Source organism: Harpia harpyja, chromosome 4, assembly GCF_026419915.1.
Source record: "Harpia harpyja isolate bHarHar1 chromosome 4, bHarHar1 primary haplotype, whole genome shotgun sequence".
NCBI lineage: Eukaryota > Metazoa > Chordata > Aves > Accipitriformes > Accipitridae > Harpia > Harpia harpyja.
The window spans coordinates 25,250,375-25,268,513 of record NC_068943.1 but is presented as its reverse complement, the minus strand read 5'-3'; positions in this window follow the sequence as shown (position 1 = coordinate 25,268,513).

The following is an 18,139-nucleotide window of genomic DNA, read 5'->3' as shown; positions in this document are numbered from 1 at the left end:
TTATGTAGCTTTTATGTTCAGAAAAAGTTGTCATGACTAGGCAGGTCTTCAAAACTGACGTAAAAGTTAACTTCTGATTTGTCAAAAGCAACAGCAAAAGCAAGCTCCTGAACTTTGTGGGGCAACATACCTGTAGTTAAACAAAAAAGGCTGATAAGGAGCACTGGATCCTGATCATCCGCACTATTTATTTACTAGCTTGATTTCTGACTCAATTTTGGAGTGTTCTTGATTAGCTGTTTCTAAGACAAACCTGTTACAAAGAAACTTTGCCCTTTGCAAGCTGGACATGAGCCAATCTGTGCCTCTTGACCTGTGAACCAATAGGTCCCTGGTCTGTGGCCTTCCTTTACTAGGGTTATAGATAGAATTTATGAGAATTTCTGTCTTGAATTTAGGAATGCAATTCTAATGAGATGTTTTCCTTGCCATGGACTTGTATATAACATTTTTACCTAAAGGAAATTAAAAGCTAGAATTTCTGATTTAAATTATTCTTAAAGTTATGTGCCAAGTTGGTAATACTGTCATTGAATAAAATTTTAATTTATTTTTTCCCCTTTATATTGTTGAGATATAAAATAATTTTAAAACAAAGAGTGGAAATGTTCTGGTTTTCTTGTACATGTTTTCAGAGTTTTGTAACAAAATCTGATTGAAGTTGTCATGTTTTCATTTAAAATTCTTCCTTGGACTAGCATCTTCTGGTAGATATTCATATATATTTTTTTTATATATATATATATATATGTTAATACAGCTTTTCCTGTTGTCACTAACAGGTACTTTCTTATTAAGTCTTTGGCAAAAACTGTACAGGATCACTTGTCAAGGTCGCTCTTCCCAGAAACACTGCTGGAATTTTCTCTGCAGAATCTCTCTGTAATGACTTGAGCCTTATGCAGATGAAACTTCTTGGGAATATGGCTTTCCAAGGCAGTATTAACAACACATATTTCCACTGGGTGGTGAAAAGTTGATAGATATCACAGGAAGGACAAATCTTATCCATGAGATGGACTTGGCATTAGATACAGAATGAGTAAAAGCTTAATGGAAGATAAATATTTAGCTTGAGGTAAACCTGAAGAGACATTTGCAAGAGAACTCTCAAACAGACAGACTAGCTAATGAAGGTTGGTATAATGTTAGCCAGGTAGCTGAAAGAATCTGGCAGTGTAGGGTAAACAGTCCCTTTATAGCATTATGGTCAGAGGGGACTTCATACAGAAAAACCTCCAGTGCTTTTGTGCATACACAGGAATGTATCGTTCTGAATGATTGTCCATAGATGCTTTCTTGAAGAAGAATCCTAGTTCAACTGTCCTTTCATCAGATGACTTGATCCAACTCCAGTAAAATCTTATAACTTTCTTGAGAACTATATAAGCCTCAAGAATGGCTAATTGCACAATTTAGCTAGCTCAGTTTAGCTTTCTACTTGCTACACAACTATTGAGGTGTTCTCTTGGGTTTTTTTTCGTTCTGAAATGTTTTAGAGCAACCTATTGCAGGAGAGCAGCTAAACTATGGAAGGTACTCCAAACATGTAGGCACTGAGCTTCTCATAGCATGATACGCACATGAAAAGCTTTGGTTATTAGTGGTATCCTTCAAGCAATGGTAAAGACTCACAATTACTTTTTTTCCCCTCCAGTATTAATTTCATATCAATTGCTTATGTTGCCCTGTTCTGGCTTTAAATTACAATTTTGTTTTGTGGTTTTGAGAACGATTCCAAATAATTTAAAAAGTAAAGATAGAAATACATCAACACTTAATTTTCCCCCAAGACTGAGAGACCATAAAAAGTCAGTTTCTGTACAAACACATGGCCTTTTGATGGACATAATTATATTCTGGAAATTATGGTGGTATGAATGAAACCAGAATCTAGTAAAATGTATTTTTAATATATACATATGTTCAAATAAATAGGAACTGTGGGAAGGCAAATGATTAGGTGTGTGACAGCAACAGAGCATTATAGATGGTCTAAAAAAAATTCTGCAGCTGCTTCTAAGGAAAATGTTTGCAGTCATACTATAGTGTATCCTGATTTCGACTGGGATAGAGTCAATTTTCTTCCTAGTAGCTGGTACAGTGCTATGTTTTGGGTTTGGTATGAGAAGAATGTTGATAATGCTGATGTTTTCAGTTGTGCTAAGTAGTGTTTAGTCTACAGTCCAGGATTTTTCAGCTTCTTATGCCCAGTCAGTGAGAAAGCTGGAGGGGCACAAGAAGTTGGGAGGGGACACAGCCAGGGCAGGTGATCCAAACTGGCCAATGGGGTATTCCATACCATGTGACGTCATGTCCAGTATATAAACTGGGGGGAGTGGGCCTGTGGGCGGTGGGGCTCAGGAGCTAACTGGGCATTGGTCAAGCAAGTGGTGAGCAATTGCATTGTGCATCACTTGTTTTGTATCTTACAATCCTTTTATTATTATGTCATTTTATTATTGTTTTTATTATCATTATTAGTTTCTTCCTTTCTGTTCTATTAAACTGTTCTTATCTCAACCTACAAGTTTTACCTTTTTCCTTCCAATCTTTCCCCCATCCCACTGGGTGGGTGGGAGTGAGTGAGCAGCTGAGTGGTGCTTAGTTGCTGGCTGGGGTTAAACCACGACACAGTGCCTTGTAATATTTCGTGCAACTTGAGTAATCTATTTCTGTCTTAAAATGGATGCACAGGTAAGTATTGTGCAGAAGATACTAATGTTATTTTCAGGCAGTTTAGTATGTCATGGGATCTTGCATGCTTTGCTTTGATTTTGTACCATATATTTCTAAACTGCAGAGGTTAAAGCATGTAAATTATATTTTATATTTGTTTTATAGTCAAAATATTCTTAACCCCAAGTATATTTTGTTAGTCATTAGATAAATAGCTATGCCTCTGCTAAAACAGCTGTAAGCTTACATGACTGTGCAAAGATTTAAGTCTCAATTAACCATCTATTTTGTTCTGATTATTCTGTAGCTATTTAGCAAAGGAACTTGGTTTATTTACAATAATAATAAAAGTAAAAAGCAGAGTAAATAAGGGATGCATTTTGACATCCTGCAAATGAAACTTTTTTTGTACTGGAGAACTAGAACAACATATGCAAAGTCAGTGTTCCATGTGCTATTTGAATGACTAAAATAGCTTTCTTCAAAATTGAAATTTTTTTTAATGTAAGAATTTGACACACACACACACAGCCCCCCCACCCCACCCCACTAATTAAAGAAGATTTCATGCCAGTTTAATTGATGGGATAAGACAGATGATCACTCTGGCATTTCACTGCCCTTGCCGTGTCAGTCTCTTTGGGTATGTTATGATCAAATGCTCCCAATAACAGATATTCTTGATGGCCAGGTACTAAGTGTGTCTTTTACTCCAATTGGTTGGATTAAAATATGTATCAAAACTTGATTTAGCATTGTACATGGCAGAGTTGTCATGCTGACATTAATCAGGAGTAGGAGCTATAGCAAAGTTTCAGTGTACTACAGCTGCAGAAATGACAACAGAATTCAGCATGAGCTGCTCCTTTTTACTTCGTTGCTTAAACTTTGAACTCTGCTTTTCAAAGGAAAAATAATAAATTCTTACAGCTGTATGTAAAACACTGAAAATGTGACTGAATTTAAAAGAAGCTGATGCCTACTGCGTCTTTAGAAAGAAACAAAAAGTCACAAGAGTTCTGAAATGTGAAAACGTGCCATGCACATCAGCAAAGAACCTTTGTGCTCTGTGGCTGTGGAATCTGGCATTTTTTTCCAAAACGTTGAAGATCTGAACAATACTGATATAGAATAGCCGTGTTTGAAAACAGCTTACCCCAGCAGTTCATTCAGTCTCTATACCCCATGAGGAACCTGGCTTTAGTTGCCTCTGGCACTCTAGCTTTCTCGCAGCACTTTGCAGGAAGCCAGACCACAGTTGGGAGTCTCAGATGAAAGTTGATAGAGATGTTAAGATACTGATGTCAGCTTGAGTTCCTCCTAACTTAATGTAAGAAGCTGTACTCTATACTTGGAAAATATGGAAGAAGGTGGGACACTGTGGTTAAATAGTTGTTAAGGATGAATGCTGTATCATTAACGTGTTGCAAACTGCTGTTGTGCGTACTTGGACAAGACAGGTGGAAAAAATAACCATTTAAATGATGATATGGTAACAATTTTGCTAAATAAAGTATGCTATTTGCAGAGTACTTAGCATCCTGAAATGCAGCCGCTGATGGGTAGAATGCACAGTATTTATAGAAAGAATCTCAAATTTAAGATCCTTTGAATGTGTCATCCATATCGGCACCATTTGTTTGACTTCTGTGTTTTGCAATAATGTGATTATCTTGACGTGGACGTTAAGAAGGCCTTTAACACTGTTTACCTGAGGTGTAGGTGAGATGCTGTTGTTTTCTAGTAGGCCAATAAAAATAGTCTGCCACTAGATTATTTGTTTTATCTTTTCATTGGTTGTTAGGAATAACAACAGCTATGTATTGTTGTTTTCTTGATACTAATGGAGGCCACTCTTTTAGTAAGAGCAGGCCATATAGCTTCTTAGGGAGGAATTGTGGGTCATATGCTGAAGCCCAGCCAATCTGTATAACTGAATTTATGTCCTCATCTGACCAAAACACTGATGTCTCCTCCCATAATTCTTGTACCTCCTACTGTAGAGAAAGAATTCATGAATGATGAGTCACACTGTTTCTTTGTTATATACAGTAATGTTCTGTTTGGGCAACAAGTGGCCATGGGGTGATCTGTGTGTATCTCAAGAAAATGCATGTCCAGTGTTTGTCTGGACCACACTGTTCAGTTGGGCCATTTCTGACCTGCAATCTGTAAACTGTTAACCATTGCATTAGTCATTTTTGTGACTTTTCCCTAGGTAATGTAACACCTACAATTCAAAGCCCGTATAATGCAGAATAATAACAATACTTGGTTTGGTTTCGGTATGTTGTTTTTTCCTGGCAAAAAATCTATTGTAAAACAGGGAAAAGTACTCTGGTTCAGGATTAACTAGGCAGGAGTAATACTACTATGTACTTTTGTCTCAGATCCTTTCATCAAAGACTGCTTATCAGTACTACTTTACATTTTAGTATCATATTTTTAAGGCAATTTTGACATTCATCATATAGGCTGTAGACTTTATCCAGATATTTCTTCAGCATAGCAAACGGGAATCTCCCGAGTCCTTTGCGTATGAGGACTTTGTTAATTTTTGTGGACATTGATTAACTTATCCCTTTGATAAAATTCCTTAGCTCTTGAAAGCACTTAGCTGTTATTCCCAATTACTCTTATTACCAGATTGTTTCAGAATTTCATTCATCAGAAGGCTAAAAATCTTCTAATTACAGCCTAAACATATTCGGTTATGCACACTTGTGCTTTTGTCACCATTGACCTTTACTTTAAAGAGCTCTCATCTGACCCTTGAGGTATTTGTAGGCAATTTCTAAACTGTGCTGAATGAGGGTATGGAAGAACAATATTCTGTGAATCCTGTTCAATAACCATTTGCAGTGTGGTAGCATGCTATCCCAGGAGGTTCTATGACTTGCATGGTCCTTCATGCTTACATTGTGTGCAGTAAGTTCTGTTCAGTTGTATACGCTTTCCTTGAATTGATGAATTCTTTAAACTTGTAGTTTCATGTGCTTTTCTTGTAGTGATCAGGGAAAAAGACTGTATAGTATTACAGAGCAGTGCAGGCTAGAAGGGACCTGAGGAAGTGTATCTCCAGGCCAATCTCCTACTCAAAACAAGGTCAGCTATGAGATCAAATAAGATTGCTCAGGGCTTTATCCAGTCAGGTCTTGAAAACGTTCAGGGATGCAGTTGCATAACCTTTCTGTGCAACCTGCTCCAATGTTTGACTGTCTGTCCTCATGCGGAAAAAAGTCTTCCCTTACGTACAGTCTGAACCTGTCCTATTGCAATGTGTGCTTGTTATCTCTTGTCCTCCTGCCATGCACCACGGCGCAGAGCCTGGCTCTATCTTGATAAATTTCCCTCTGGGAAGACTGCTGCTAGGTCCTTCTGCAGCTGTCTCTTTTCCAGGCTGAGCAAGCCCAGTTTCCTTGGTCTCTCCTCACAGGGCAAGTGCTCCTGCCCTTGACCATTGCAGTAGCCCTCCACCACCGAACTCATTCCAATTTATTGATGGCTTCCTTGTATTGGCAAATCCCAAACTGTATGTGATATTCTAGGTGGGGTCTAATGAGTCCTGAGTAAAGGAGGATGATAATTTCCCTTGATCTACTGTCTATGCTTCTGTAGATACAGCCCAGGATACTGCTGGCGTTCCTTGCTGCCATGGTATACCACTGGCCTATATTCAACTTGTTGTCTACCAATACCCACAGGTCTTTTTCGACAGAGCTGCTCCCCAGCCAGTCAGTCTGAAGCATGTAGCACTGCAAGGGGTTCTTCCTTCCCAGGCGTTGGACTTTTTATTTGTCCTTTGTTTAATGAGGTTCCTGTCAGCCCATTCCTCCAGCCGTCTAGGTCCATCTGAGTGGTAGCCCTGTCTTCAAGCGTATCACTCTGTTCTCCTCCCAGCCCACCTCCAGTTTGGTATCATTGCAGACTTTGAGCAACCACTTCATTACCTCTTTCAGGTCACTGATAAAGATGTTAAACAGGACAGATCCCAGGGTAGACCCCTGTGGTACTCCTGTTGTTACTGGCCTCTAGGCCAGTAGGTTTGTTGTCTCCTGCAAAGACACAGCATATCAGCACTCAGTGACTGCTCTGGTCCTTGAATCATCTTCTGTCTCCTTAATTACCATAGATTGCAAAGGAACATTGGTAGGACAAAGCTTAGTTGGTAATAACGAGTTAATTATTCCAGTAACTGGGGGCTTGTCAGACAGTAATGATCTGTGCTTCAGAAAACAAATGAAACCTTTGCTCAGTAAGGGGGATCTGCAGTAAGACTATATGGCAGGGATTAGCTGTTACTACAGTATACCATGTGATATTTATTATTCTAATTACAATTTCTATGCATTTTTTTCTATCTTACAATGTCTCATCTCCTTGTAAAATATGAGGAAGATCTGAAAATATGCTATTTTAAAAATAATTTAAAGAAAGCAAAGATAAGGATATAATTGTGATAGAAAAAATGGCTTGGATTGTACACTCTCTAAGCCTGGCTGATCTAATGCTGCTACTGTGAATTTGCTCTAATATGTTTCTAAAATAGTTTGACTCATAGTCCTTGTATGCCAGATGGCTGTCGCTCAACAGAACAAAACCACACTCTGCTAGTAGATACTGGAGTTTTGTGTCAACCTGCTGATGTTTCTTGACAAGGTGTTGACCTGACTGGTTGTTAAACTCCACCCTAAATATAATGACAGGCGAAGAGTTGAGCACACCTGGCACAGAAACTCAGACAGTAGTAACTGAGCCTGAGGAAGAAGAGATTGCTTATTATGTTGTTGATATTACCAGTATGCAGCAACTTTTTTATCTTTCGTATGCTGTTTGGAATGCTTTGAAGTAGGGCAGGGAAGCCATCTGCTGACAGCGATACGTTATGTGATACGGTAGGACTGAGAAGCAAAGTAGTCTAATGCTGTCAGAGTAAAATCTCTGTGCTAGCTACTTGCGTTTCCAGTGTGGAATAGAAATGAGCGTCTTGGACAATGTTGGGAGCAGGGCTAGCCTTGGGCAAAAGATTAACAAAGTCTGATGAGCATCGACCTGGCAACAGAGAAGCTGGACTAATGTGTCTGTTCCCAGCAGCAGGACCTGAGGAACAGGGAGCTCCTGGCACGGTCTCCAAACTGCTGCCAAAGAAACTTGGAACTGTACAAATCATAAGGGTAGGCATATCCTGAAGTGCCCATTTAGTGAAAAATAAATGCTCTTTTCCTCCAGGACTTGCTCTCAATGGCTATGTTTTATTGCTAGCAGTTACTAGCAGGAGCTGTAACATGTATCTGTTTATCCCATAAAACTTGGAATAGACTGTGCTGGTCACAGAGTAATCTGAAAGATTAGAGTATTTTATTTTCCTTTAGATTACTACATCAATTTAAGTATGTCTCTTTCTCTATATTTGCCTGTGAACTGCAGAATTAAAGCATCACCTGAGGATTTATGTGAGAATAAATTTTAAGAGTACATTTATTGAGCCTTTTTGGTCCAGTTCCTCTGGCTGCTTATTTGAATGTACCAAATATGAGATTTGCTAGTGTATTTAAAACTTCCCTTTGCATGGAGATTTATACTGTGAGCTCATTTATTATGAGATATGATATGCTGTGAAGATAAATAACCCAAAATACAATATAAAAGTCAACATCTATATGTGATTAATTGAAGGAGTTATAAAGGAGAGACCTCAGCTGTGCTTGGCAAATTCAAAAAGTACTTCCAATTTATCTAATGCCAAGTAATATGTAATGAACAAGATCAAATTATAATGCTATGGTCCATTGAGCATGGTTGATTAAGATCATTGTTCATTCACCTAAGGCCTGTCATTTAATATTTACATTGTTAGAGAAATGCATGACTCGGAGCCTAGCAGTGCTTACCTTTTCAAAGAAGAGCTATTCATAGAACATAGTTCTTTATAAATATCTTAGCACAGGTAAACCTGGGCCTAGAATACACTGAAATGTGTTCTCTGCCTAATAACTAGATCACGTAAGGGTATACTTTTCCCTTCCTGAGCTAATTATACTAGAAGCAGTCCTCCTATTGCAAAGATCTATGGTTGTTTAAAGAGTCATTCCCTTTCCCTTATCGAAACAGCTTACAGGAGTATGAACATTATGGCTGTACCAGTATAGCCAAAGCAAAATGATTTTTATTGGTGTCCTTGTGTCATGTGTCCATGTCCTCTGTCATACGAGCAGTGTAAGGACCTGCTCTTGAGAGCTTGTTGGGCAATGTTTGAAACAGGCTGGCTCACCAGCTTCAGGAAGGGATAGAAGATACCCTGCCCCAGACAGCGGGTATGGCTGCCTCTGCCCTGTGGAAAGACAAAGGGTTGTGCCACTCTGCCACACGGAGAATGCGAATGAAAATCATAATCTCTCCCTTTTTCCTCCTTAGTGTGTAAACAAAATAATCCATGCAACCTTTTTCCAGTGAAAATTCTGCCCATACATCACCCCCGCGTATTTTTGGCTATATGGTAACAGCAGTCTAAGAATAGCTGATCTCCTTCGATCTGTCTTGCCCCACCCACACCGTGTTTCATAGTGTGGATTGTACTAACCTAGTATGACAATTTTTTTTTTTTTAATTCTTCTACACAGGCAAACAATCCTGCAGTCAACAGAGCTTATTGTAATCATAATCAATAAGCTTTTTACCTGGTAATTCTTACAATTTTCCATTGCAATTAGGGTATGACTTGGCAACAAGTAGGAGTGAATGTTGGCTGTATTTCACTCATTTTCTAATTGAGAAAGAAAATAGAGAAACACCTGCTACTTTTATTATAGCAATTAATGGTAAACCTAGAGCAGCCAGACCTGAAATGTCATTCATCTCTCTGTGCTCCGTATATTCTTGATTTGCTATGCTACTTCTGTACGTTGCCTTTGCCCACCTTTTGCATTTTTCTCAGTCATTTTACAGGAATCCAGATTTACATTAATGGGGTTAAGTAAAGCATTTTTTAAAACCATGCAGAACTGCATTTCTTCTAACTAGTGCTGAGGATCAACTTTTCACTAGAAAAATGTTTTAAACCTCTACAAACAGAACAGAATTTTGAATACCTAGAACACTATGTCAATGTACTAAAGACATTTTTTTTTTTGTAGTGCAGGAAAATTACTGTACTGGATGGCTATATGGCGTCATATAAAAACATACTAAAAAAGAATGTCACAATTGCAAATAACTATCTGTCTCAAAAACAGTTTAAAAACTCTGCAAGTATATTGTTGAAATCATCACTTCTTACATGAGAATAAAAATTGTTGTTTTCAGAAATATTATTTAATTGTTTGGGGTTCTAGCATCAGTTTTAACATTATTTTTGCTCTGGTTTGATACCTTTGTTTTGAATTGTGGCTTCTCTGTTTCTCTTGTTACAGTAATTCTGACGTGCTATGGTTTATAGGATACTTTTTCTAGGGCATAAGATTTTTCTGCATGCTGATATCTCTAAATTTCAGGCTTAAATCTGTTAAAAGTAGCAGAAATTTAGGTCTGTCCAGGATATATAGAAACACTAATTAGAAATTTTCTTATTTATATAGTAAAAAATAGGGCTTGATTCTGAAAGGAAGTTTTAATGGCTTTTGTACTCTTCAACTTAAGTGAGGTCAGCTTGAATGACAGGAAGCTCATGGAATTTGTATGTTGAGCTAGATTAGCTCAAAGCTCATATTTCTATGATGCAGTAACAAGTAGATAACTTTTTTTCCTAAACAAACAAAGCCCAAAAAACCAAACCAAAACAATTTCCTGCTTGTCGTCTTGTGGCTCCTCCTTGCCTTTGTAGCTTTTAAAATATATGTTCTAATAAAACATTTGAAATGAGCTTTCTGTTTGTGCTGTCCTCAAAACACAGTGAAAAGATGTCACTGGTTATGACTGCTGACAGATTCACTAAGAGATAAAATATTTGTGTATTTTATAAGATTATCTTTTACTTACAAAATAGTATTCAAAATTACTGTTCATATAAGGAGAAGCACTGTATGACAATTTCTTTTTAAATATTTAAATAGGAAGTGCTTAATCTAAACATACAAAATTCCTTTATTTTTTCCCCCTGAAATACATGGGAAATTGACAAAATGTTGCTCATTCTAGTTCTCAATAACCATTCTTTGTCAGTATGTATTAAAGACCAGAATAATTATAAATTTCTAAGAAGACTAAACATATGTGTTTATGTATGCATTGCCTACTGCCAAAAAGTATGGTTTCCAGGACCTGGGAAGGAATCTTGCCTGTTCCTATTAACACCCCCAAAACAGCTGAGTTAAGCTAACTGCAAAGTCTTTTACAGGTTGCATGAATTATTTTCCTCACATGGTTAAGGTTTCATTATTTGGAAGCTTCTTCAGCAAAGCTCCATTTTTAAATGCTTAATCATTCCCTATTACATTGGAAGATTTCATAACTCGAAAAAATTATTGTAATCCTGGATCCCTTTGTGGGATCCAGACCTAAAATTCCTTGTTATAGAGCACTTGAATGCTGCATAATGAATACCATTGAATCTGCATTAGAGAGAAAAATCCCTTTGTCCTTGACAGTCAAATCATATTAATGTGAGAGCTTAGGATAGCCCATGTTTTCAGGGGTAAAAGAAAGGGGTAATCATGTACTTGGACAGAAAGCACTTATATTCAGGCAAATGCATAGTTTTTGCCTCAAACTCCTCAATACAGTATGCTTCACTTTTCCATCTTTGAGGGAAGGGGAATTAATGGACTTTCTGGAGTCAGTAAAAAATCCATCTTAATTCTTCAGTGATATTCACATTAAGAATATCTAAGCTTCTGTCTCTGATGTGTGTTCTTCAAAGTGCTTATGTTGATTACTTGGATTTTTAGCACCTCTTGACAGAGTTTTGTGATTCTTTAGTAATTACTTTAAGAAATAACCAGGCAGTCTTTCAAACTGAATCCTTCCAGTTTTGAATGAAAAATGTCTAAATCAAAGTTTTTCAGATTGTGCAGAAATTTAAGAATACAGCTTGTTCTTTAGGGTTAATTTCAAGCAGATGCTATTTTTAACTATGGAGAGGAACATGCCCGACAACTGCAATTTCCTTTTTACCTCAGATGTTATGTTTCTATAATGGCTTTCTGTAAAAGCATCGGACTTTCAGAGCAAACTTCTTTGAAATGGAAGGTACAAAAACATGGACAAAAACCCAACTGAATTTATTTCCGATTTCAGTTATGTCTTCATGAATAAATGCAATATGTTACACCTGTCCATGCTGGCTAAAATTGCACTGTGTTATATTTTAACCAGTGACGCTTAGAGTTCAATCTGTGACCTTAGAAGGCTTCTGTCTGTTGCTGTATTAGAAAGCTCCTCCTAAATCTTTGTAGTCTGTGGTTTATCTAAACATAGTCATTGTCCTTACTGCATCACTTAAAATGCAGTAGTTGGCTTTTTTTTTTAATTGGTTTTGATTTCAACCTTTTATTTTCAAGGAAATTTTGTATCCTTTGTTGTCATTAATAAGCAGACTGTTGTTGATTAACAGACCTATATTTAGTAAGCACATTTAACAGTTTTTTTGCAAACATGAGTTGGAATCACTAAACTACAGAGCATGACTGCATGGCTACCTTGAGGGCCATCCCTTCTTCCTCCCTGCCTCCCATCCCGGGGAGGGAAAATCAAGAGTGCAAGGCAGTGTTTTAGATCTTCCTGATGACAAAGAAACAATCCTCAGAGTGTCCACGTGGAGGTGATTGATTGTAGGGTGTGTAAGTTTTGGGAGAAGAGCTTGGATTTTCACAGGTAAATTTATCATAACCTGATATTGACTGAGCAAAGTGCTCAAACTTCTAAAACAGTTCCATGAATTTCCAGATAGAAGAAGCTCTAGCAGTGTGGTTTACATCGACTGTCCAGCCAGGGCTGCTAGGAGTGGATGGTGGTTTGTGACTTCTGCTACTAGTACAGACCTTACGATGGGAACTCACAGGAGGGTTGCATTTGGAAGCCGTACATTCCCTGGCCATTTCTGTTGTGGGGCAGAATGTCCTGGTGGGTGTCCACCAGGCAGGTCTTACAAGAGATTTTTGTGAATTTTCTGCTTCCCACTCCACATGTTCATGTTACGGGGTCTGTTGCTAGCCTGAAAGCTAAAGTGAAGCAGTGGAGGCTAATTGACTTTCCAGCATGGTTTAACTTCTTAAAGTGTGTACCTTACTATGAAAGGCAAGACTGTAGTTGCAGGCAATAATGGACAAAATGGTGAATAAATACTTGCAATGGAATGCCTTTATGTCCAGCTGAGGTGTATAATACTGCTTTAGGGTCTCACTTTGAGTGGTCATTATGTATTTTCATAGAACATTTTATTTTCCTTGGTGTTTTGTTTTTTTTTTTCTTTTTAAACACTGATTCAATTTGTGAAGTGATGTAGAGGGAGTGTAGTCCAATGTAACTGCTAGTTGCTTTATCAATCCTGTATTTAAGATCACTGTCTTTTCTCATAATAGAGCAGTATCTCTTACTCCAAGAGTATGTTTATCTTTCTTTGGTATTACTAGTTCCAGGAACCATGTACAGTTTGGATAATTTGCTGGTTTTCTGTAACACAAAGTTTTGCCTTTCTCTACATTCCTTCTCTTTCTGTCCTTAGAGAGAAGGTACTTCTCGCAGAACAGTGCGGAAGTTTCTGGTTAAATGGGTTGCAAGGAGGAAATATATCTGTCCTATTTCTATTTTTATTGCACAAGGAATCTATTAATCTGTGTTTTTATTGGTTTATAAAATAGAGTGAAATTCAACAGCGAAGGACTGTTTTTCCCATTGTCTCTCTTGTTTTCATCTAAAAATTGTTTCTCTGTTCAAATTTTCTTCTATATTGCAGGGAAAACCTTACCTTCTATTTAATTTGCCTTTTTTGTCTGCATTCAAAGGGAGAGAATTTAATAAATTTTAGAGTTAGAACCAAGTCATGCAAATGGAACTGAGTAATCTTAAGAGAAGATTTGCTAAGTTAATTGTATGAATGTGACTATCACAAATTGCTATGAGTTTCCAGATGTTTAATTAGTACCTCTAGCACCATACTCTTTTCAGCTCTAGGCACAGTCTTCTGCTCTGCAAAGTGGCTGTAGCAGCTCCACTGCCATGAGATGGAGCTCAGCTTCAGCTCTTCTCTTTCTCACTGGGGTTCTCCCCTACCAGATGATTTGGTTTCTTTTCAGAAACACAACTGTCTTGGGAGCAGGGCAACCAGCAGGTGTATAAATCTGCACATGGCAATACTTGTTAGTCTGAGGAACACAGTGTATAGAGCTCTTCAGTTAGAACAGAAAATCGAGATGTACAGATGTATTTTGATCACCCTGCTGCTTAACGTACCACAGACATACATGATTTTGTTTCCTTTGCCCCAGGCAGCACTATGCTTATCACAACTAATGCTTACTTTCACTCTTTGGCTCAAAATGTCAGTGAGTTCATGGGAATAACTTCTGTGCTCTCTTCTCAAGAACAGGAGAAGACCTGCAGAAAGGTGGGGTTTTAGCTCAGTAGTAGTCCTACACATTAAGAGCTCAATTTCTGCTCTGTATCACATCTCCAATGCAGCTCCTTGCATGCGTAGTCTCTTCCTGATAGACACAATCACAAAAAGGACCAGACCACACATCTTGCAGCAAAGGTGTTCACCCCTGCTGCTGTGCTAGATAACAATGCAAGATACAGCAGGGAAAATCAAGTAATGTATACATTCTGTGAAAATACTATAGTAATTCAGCATTTTCTCTATGCAGCTATACTAGTTTGAAACTACTCAGATTTATACAGTGCTGGTGGATTCAGTAGTGCATTGCTTTGTTACGTGCAGCGCTTTTTGCGTGTGACTAGAGGGTCATATGTATGAAGACAGAGTGAAAAGAAGAAACTGATTGTGGAAATTAGTTCAAATGGTGCCTAGACATTTGGGATCTCTAAGGTTGAGGGTGGCAAGTGCGCAGGCTAAGATCCAAATTCCTGGTGTGACACAGAGAGAGATCACAATATTTGTAAATTCAGTGTCTAATTTGACAGAAAATAAAATACAGGAACATGAATGTACAAAGAATTTCATCAGATAGGAGCCATTTCCCCAGGAATTCCTGTGACAAAGGACCTCCCAAGAAGTGGGAGATGATGCAATTACAATTTAAAGAGGCTTACAGCAAGGATGACTGACTAAAGGTAGAAGTTTCTGAGAGCATTAGGAAAAAAGAAATAGTGTGAAAGAGAGTATGTGTGTATGAGAGACAGGTTCACATTCTCATATGAATAAAGTGAGGGTTACACCTGTCCTTAAGTTATGTGGTGAACGGAGTCAAGGTCCCTGACCCTGGGCTTGGACCTGCTTGCTTTCCATCCTTTATTCTTTTCTTCTGCTTCACTCTCTCTCTCTCCCCCAGCCCATTTTGCTATGTGCAAACTCCATATTCATGTATGTGAAAAAACTTATGCTGATTCATATGGAGTCTTGTCAGATTCACCTGTGCTAACAAAAAGGGGCTCTTAACTTGCAAGCTCTGTTTGGGACAGTACCAGCAGAGAATAAAAGCCAGTCCTGGGTTGAGTCAGGAGAGTGGCATATGGCTTCTTCCCTTGGGGAAAAAAAGGGAGGTTCCAGAGAGCCATTATCTTGGAGATTTTTTCCAGAGCATTATCATCAAGAGCTACCAGCTCTTCCCATCTCTCTCTAGATACTGGCAGTTGTCCACAGAAGGAGGCTATAATATAATGCCTGGATAGAGAATTGCATGATCATGCATTCCCATTCCAGGTCCTTCATAGGTATTGCCATTCCTGAGCTAGCACAGAAAGTCTCCAATTACTTCAGAAGCATTTGAGATTGACTGCTGATCAAGCCCTCTACTCTTCTTCATTGCTAACAGCTGCTGCCTGAGAATGCCCTTAGGCATGGCTGGGCAAACCTTACTGTTTAACCCTTGCAGCTTTGGATCTGACCTTCAGTTTCAGCCAACATGGCTCTGAGTCAGTAGACTGGGTGCAAGCTTGGAGCTCTGTGTTTTTGTTGGGGGGGGGGGGGGGGTTGTTTTTATTTTGATTTGTTTTTCCCTTTGGATGTACAGCAGGGCTTAGAGCTGTCTTCTAGTTATTTTTTTCTAGTTTGTCAAGTTTTCCAATTCTAATGGAGAGATAAGGACAAATTTAATGTAACTATGGCAAACGGTAATGAGTGGAACAGCCTATTGAAGAGGAAGGTACATTCTTGTTGAATTACTCAGAAGATACAGATCTTTAGTAAGAATGGAGTGATGCCGGGGAGGAGATTGTTATAGGTCTGTTCCTCACAGGTATGACAGAAAGGAATTAAGGTTATGGAATAGAGTGTGTGAGTCTCGAAGGTGAATGGCTCTGCTGACTAACAAATACATACAGCTGATGGCAGTCAGCCCAGAGGAGCTTATTTTCAATTTAGAAGTTTCAGAGTTCTCCAGGTTAGGTGAGGAAAGCTTTGGATAAAATAATCCTTTGGATAAAGAAGGCTGCCAGTGGAGAAGGGAGATCTGAAGTGCATTGTTGTGTCATTTGAAGCAAAGCAATGTGCCCTTGCTGCAAAGAAAGCTAATGGCACCCTGAGCTGCATTAGGCAAAGCATTGCCAGCAGGTCAAGGGAGGTGATCCTTCCTATGTGTTCAGCCCTGGTGAGGCCACAACTGGAGTGCTGTGTCCAGTTCTGGGCTCCCCGGTATGAGAGAGACATGGACATACTGGAGAGAGGTCCAGCTAAGGGCAAAGAAGCTGATGAAGGGACTGGAGCATCTCACATAAGAGGAAAGGCTGAGAGAGCTGGGACTGTACAGCCTGGAGAAGAGAAGCCTCAGGGGGATCTTATCAATTATATAAATACCTGCAGGGAGAGTAAAGAGGGCAAAGCCAGGCTCTTTTCAGTGGTGCCCAGTGATAGGTGAGCACTGGCACAGGTTTTCCAGGAAGGTTGTAGAGTCTCCATCCTTGGAGATACTCAAAAGCCACCTCGACATTGTCCTGGCCAGCTGGCTCTAGGTGGCCCTGCTTGAGCAGGCGTGTTGGGCCAGAGGACTTCCAGATATCCCTTCCAACCTCAACCACTCTGTCATTTTGTGATTTTGCGAAAGTAGAGTTATTTTCTCTTAAGATGAAATTGGTAAAAATCTCTTTTTTTTTCTTTGTTTTTTCTTCTTTATTTGAGTGGAAAAACAGTATCTTGAAAGTTTTCTTATTGAAGTGGTTAACAGGAAATAGAACCAGTTTATGCAGAGTATAATGCAGTCAAAATTGTCAGAGTAGTGAATAATGAGTGCCTGGTGACAGGAATAGTAGCTGCTCTTGACCTATATAACAATTATGGCAGCAGTTCTTGTTCTGCCTAACAACTCCTGGGAAAGAGAGACCTTAAGTGGGTGCAAGGACACAGGAATCTGCAATAGACGTGGGAGTGTTCACAGCAGTGGATAATTTAAAATCCTCCTGCTGTGATATCTATAACTAGCCTTGGAATGGGTTATCCATCTGGGGATACATCATTAACTAATGAGAAGCATGAGATGCTGAAGACTATAACTATTCTAGTTTTAATTAAGATAAGAAGCCTTTGTGAAGGCTGGAGATGATTAAGCAGGAGATACAGTTGTCTCAGATTTTTGCCCTGCAGGAGTGGCTAAGGAGACAGAGAGTTCCTGAACCCTATGGCTGAAACTAGAGGTGACTTTCCTCTCAAGAGATAGCAAAGCAAGTGACATTAGAACAACTCTTCTGGGTGTTCCCAAGGGGAGACTGGAAATGGGATTGTTACAACTGGATACTGGGCCTAGAGATGGCAGCAGTACTGGTTGAAATTCAGCTGAAAATGTACCTAGGCAGCAGACCACCAGGAGACTCCAGACCCTAGGCGCATTTCACTTGTAGAAAAGGTAATTTACACATTGAGACCTTTTCATCTGCTGTTTTTCCCCACAGCTAAGCTGAACCATCTCTTTCCCCTATGGTTGTTGGAAGCAAGTTCAGAGATATCTTCTCATCAGGAAGGGCAAGATTCACTGGTCCATCATTTGCTTACCTTTGGTGAGGAGAGCCAGAGGTTTAGAAGCCATCCCTGCCATAACCTGGCTGTGCTTTTGTTCCTACCTCAGAAACCAGGGGAAGAGTGGTGAGCCTGCAAGGTGATGTGGCCCAGTGTAGCAGGAGGAATTTAGGCTCTACAGTCGATGAACTCCAGGCAGGTGTTTCTTCAAGAACGGCTTAATCTTGGGGCTCTGAGAGCGCAACAGCTTGTGGCTGTGGACAGAGGCCTGGCAGCTAAAATCCTGAGGGGGGCTGAGGGGTGTTGAGGCGGGCAATTTGTGCATGGGCATCTGTATGCAGATAAAACTTGAAAGAGCAGCCTTTTCTTGGACATACAGAGTTATTTTGGCTCTATCAAAAG